This window comes from Pelobates fuscus, chromosome 9 (assembly GCF_036172605.1).
Source record: "Pelobates fuscus isolate aPelFus1 chromosome 9, aPelFus1.pri, whole genome shotgun sequence".
In the NCBI taxonomy this organism is placed as follows: Eukaryota; Metazoa; Chordata; class Amphibia; order Anura; family Pelobatidae; genus Pelobates; species Pelobates fuscus.
Window position 1 is genome coordinate 17,645,021 of NC_086325.1, and position 5,003 is coordinate 17,650,023.

Sequence of the window (5,003 nt, forward strand, 5' to 3'; positions counted from 1 at the left end):
TCGAGTGTTTTTGTTTTTTTGGTTTTTTTTTTACTTTTAAAAAAAATTCTTATTTTTACTTTTTAATATATTTTGTATTTTTTATAAAATAAGTTTTGTTTGTAACAAACAAAAGAAACAAAGAGAAAAACAAACAAAAAAAAAAAGCGTGCTTTACATTTCGGAAAGCTAATCCCTCGATTGTGATTGGCGGATTTAGAAAAGAATGGGAGTACATACTGCCATATTTTTTTTAATATATATGTATTCCTAACAATTCCATTATCAGTATCATTTGGGTATTTGGAGCCCTTGACGAGGCAGTTTCTGTGTGGGGTCACTGGACATCATAATACCCCCTGCAGAGCAACAGATCTATCGATGCACTGCATTCTGCACTTATTTTGTAATATTTTAATATATATGTGTGTGGTTTTTATTGTATCTTTTGAGATGGATGTATGGTGGTAAATCACGCTATTAAAAGTGGACTTTAACACCTCTTTACTTATAAGTGCTGTAAAATATGACAGCACTGAGTATGACCAGTTGAGATTTCTACATGTCCATTCAAAAAAAATATTTTAGATTTTAGTCACCAGCTTGTATATATCTAAAACCGCTCACCACCATTAAGTGCTGCGTGTTTCTGGTCAGTTAATAGCTCCTCTGAATAATCGTAAATCACAGCATGTTTCTTGTCGATGTATGTATAGATTCCAGTTATCATTATAGCAAACCGCATGCTTGCTAAAAATGCTAAGCATTGTTGTCTGTACGTGTACGTATGGTCATACTCTGTACTGTTGTATGCTGCAGCATGTAATGTTTGTATGAGTTTGAATTTCTGTGTGTGCCCATTACTGTTTCAATGTTACTTTACGCATAATTTGGCCAGGGGATAAGTGACAGCCGGCATTCCTAATGTCGTAAAATAAAAATGTTGTTGCTTTTCACGGGCAAGTAAAAACTATTAACTGTGGGTGATGGAATTTGCATTTCATAATAAGTGTTAGCAGATGGATCAGGAAAGAGTGATTTTGAAGGCTGACCAGTACTCTCAATTCACAGGTCGTACTTGTAGTGGTTATGGTGCCCTAAGTCTCTGAGCGCCTCGGTTCTTGGTCTATCCATTGGTAGTGTGAATTCCATACATATTGTAACACCATTTATAAGCTAGGCCAGTCAGCTGACCCATTCAGCCAATGATTGGATGAAATTGGCATTGCAATTAGTCCAACAGTTGAACTTCCTCATTACCCATGCTAGAGCGCATCGGCCGGTCTGCCTTAGGCACCCCCAGATTTCGTTATACCGCTCAAATTGTTGTGCCAAAAACCAAAGGACAGCAACCCCAGGCTAATGGCACTATACCCACTACACAGACATGTACTATGTGTCTAGACTACTCTCTTAAGATATTTGTATATAGGATGCTTCCATCCTGCCTGTTCTAATGCTCGTTATGCAAATGTAAATGATTCTGTATGAACAGTTTAACATGTTCTGTAACTTATTCTAACTCAAAATAAGCAGGCAATTAAGAAGGAGACGTGAGACGCACGATGAGTAATTTGTTCTAAGCACAACAACTCAATGAAAAAAGTTCTTAAAATCAGGTGAACAATTTCAATGATCTATTGGGCAATGTATGCGAGTTACTAACTTGATTATGAAATGCAGGTGATAGACAGTCATCCGCCTTACTCTTTCATTACCTTTGATGGGTACCAGGGATCGGAGGAATGGAGACTGTGCCTACGGACTTGACAGCCAAAAAAGCATTTAATTGTTACTTTGCCAATAAACCAGTATTCATAGCTTTCGTGTGGTTTATTTTCCATGATATATTCCATGTTTGTGTTTACATGCACTTGTATATACAGTTTGTAGCTATGTATCATACGTAGTGTGGTTTTGGTGACAAAGTGATTCCCCGATGTCATCTTCCTATCTGGTGGCCCTGGGCAAAAGAAAATAGGTGGTCCTCAAACCGAGTGTGGCATATTGAAAGGGGTGTTTGTAGATTAAATGGGGCTACTGACCTAAAACTGATTAATTTAATGGCCCGATAGCCCATGATTTGTCTGTCAGACTATGGTGTCTCAATGACATATAGGATCCCTCCCTGGTATATGTATATAGGAGAAAGACAGTCGTATTCATACACAAGATGAGACAAAACATTGGCAGTGGGGTGTAGCCCCACCTTTTCACACTTTCTGACCATTTGGGGCACCTCTGCGCACTATAATAACCAGGACTGTCACTTTCCGCCCCAATAGTAGAAGAAATGTCGAGATCATGAAATGAAGGGACCTTGTGTGTTTCCTGGAACTGCAATATACTTTTCTGCAATATACAGAAAGTGAGCCCTATCTCTTGACTTTTCAATTTGCACATTTTGCGCGCAGCTAATGATTTATTCGTGTTACAATGTTAAGCAATAATTTGGGTATTTTTTAAAATAAAGAATTACACAATCTATTTGCATTTGGTTATCTATAGGTTATCATTTAATGGGATAAAAATCACATATTTATTCATTTCTGCTAAAGCTCTATCGCGGACTCGTGGTTATCCAAGCTCTTTACCACTTTTGAGTCCCTCCCTGCAGAGAGAACCCATCTGTTTATATGAACGTTTTTAATTTTTATTTTTTTGCAGGTAGCTTTCCATTGTGTTAGGAAACACTATTACAATCTTACCTTAGCGTTTCCCTAAATAAAAGCCTGGGTGTATTCCAACCATGTTATTACCTATATAAATATGTAGTCAGAATGTGGATATTCTAAATGAGCTAATCCTAAAACACTTAAAATGATTAAAATATTTATTTAAACCTAAAAATGCTCCCTAGACCTATAACTATTTCTAACTCAGAAGTTGTGTCTTACCAGTACCAGTGGGAATGGGTGTATCACAGAGCTTCACAGCAATACAACTTGCAGTACTGTGCAGTGTGTACGGTTTTATCACAGAGCTCCACAGCAATAAAACTCACGGTTCTGTGCAGTGTGTATAGTTTTATCACAGAGCTCCACAGCAACAAACTCACAGTACTTTGCAGTGTGTATAGTTTTATCACAGAGCTCCACAGCAATAAAACTCACGGTTCTGTGCAGTGTGTATAGTTTTATCACAGAGCTCCACAGCAATAAACTCACAGTACTTTGCAGTGTGTATAGTTTTATCACAGAGCTCCACAGCAATAAAACTCACGGTTCTGTGAAGACTGTATGGGTCAGTAATGTGTAGTGTGTATGAGTATATCACACAAGCTCCACATCAATAAAACTTACCGAACTGTGCAATGTTATAGAGCCACACAGCCATAACACTCATGGCAATGTGCAGTGCTCCACAAAATAAACTCATTGAAACATGTTAAGAATGATTTTATGACACAAAAAAATCAAACACCTTAAAAAAACAAAACAAAAAAACTATTTTTCTTAATCACTCACCAGTTATAGAAATATCAATAAATCATTATGTTATGAAACTATGTAAAAATCCCAGAAGAGCCCTACCCCAGATCACACCCCCTAAAACAAACTGTGTCTGTGTAAAATGCTGGCAGGCACACAATGCTATAGGGAGATCGATAGGGTGATCGGGCAGAGAGAGTGGCCAAGTAAAGTCACTACATGAGGAGAAGGAAGGAAAAGTGCCAGTTATGCTCTTAAACCATTATCGGTATTGTATTATAATAATAAATCACTTCAAATACAACAGCCGACTCATACTTGAGGATACAGGTCTGGTACGGCTCACTCCGAGAACCCACACATCTCTGAACTCCAGTGTCCAGTCTGAGCATTATGGGACATGCAGTTCAGGAACACCTAAAAAAAGCCAATGGTAGTCAACGCTGAACTAAACCGCTCTGGCAAAATCGCAATAAGTGCAGCACAAGCTCATCGTCAGAAGCGTGGCGCTCTGCAATCTAAACTTGGCCATTCTATCCATAGGAGAGCACCTCTGTGCACATGGGTGGCGCTGAGTGGGACTGGTGGGCTGCCCCTCTCTGCACCAACAGTGACATGCATAGCCGCAATGGCAGAATTCCCTTCCAGTTCTGTCTGACACTCTCAGCCAATGAGCGTGCCCTGCACAGCAGAGCTAATGGAAGCTCTCCGTCTGAAACAATGGAGACGGGATCCCGCAAGCCCAGGAACAAAGCCAAACCATTCTGATATGTTGTTATGGTGCCTGGAGTGTTCCTTTAATTCGCTAAAATTAATGATGTTTTACTGTCACTTATTAAAACGTGTGGAGTTTAAATTTTTACACCAGAATACATTTGTCAGAGCAATTTACTAAACTCTGAATTAATTGTAACAAATTAAAATAGCAACATTTAGTTATTCGGAAGACAATTCTGTAAATCGGCAATTATTCCAGCGTGACTATTTTATCCGCCATTTTGTGGGTCACATATAGAGTCCCAGAGATCCACCATGTTTTCCTGCACTCGAATCGTCTTATGCATATTGAGGAGGAGTGCAAGAAAAGCCCTGCCCTGCAGTATGTTCGGTCCAAATGCAGCAAGGACAGCGACTCATCACTCAGAGTTATTTACTAAGTGACAATTCGGGGTGAATTTCAAATTTAAGGCCAGAAGGCATAACATATATTTTCCAGTTCGGCTATTTTGACCTTAAATAGGAAATTTGCTGCACATTCTCCTTGAATTCTCATTCAGTGAAGACCCCTGATCCAGGACCCCTGCAGAGTATGAATGCCACATACAGAAAGGCAGGACCTTTCATGTCAAGAGATGCTGCCCAGGGGCTAAATGTGGATCTTGCTAAGCCAGACACATCCCATTGGGTCTGACATGTTATCACACTCAGTGAGAAAACCAATATTTCCAACTCCCATCACTCCTAGTCCTTCCCACAGACACAGCTCTGGCAGGTCACAGCAGCTGCAGGGCAGCCTGGCTGGTCCTTGGGACTGCGTGACGTCAGTGGAACGCGCCGTGCGTTCCACAGTGCGGAAGTGCAGCGGGGAAGTTA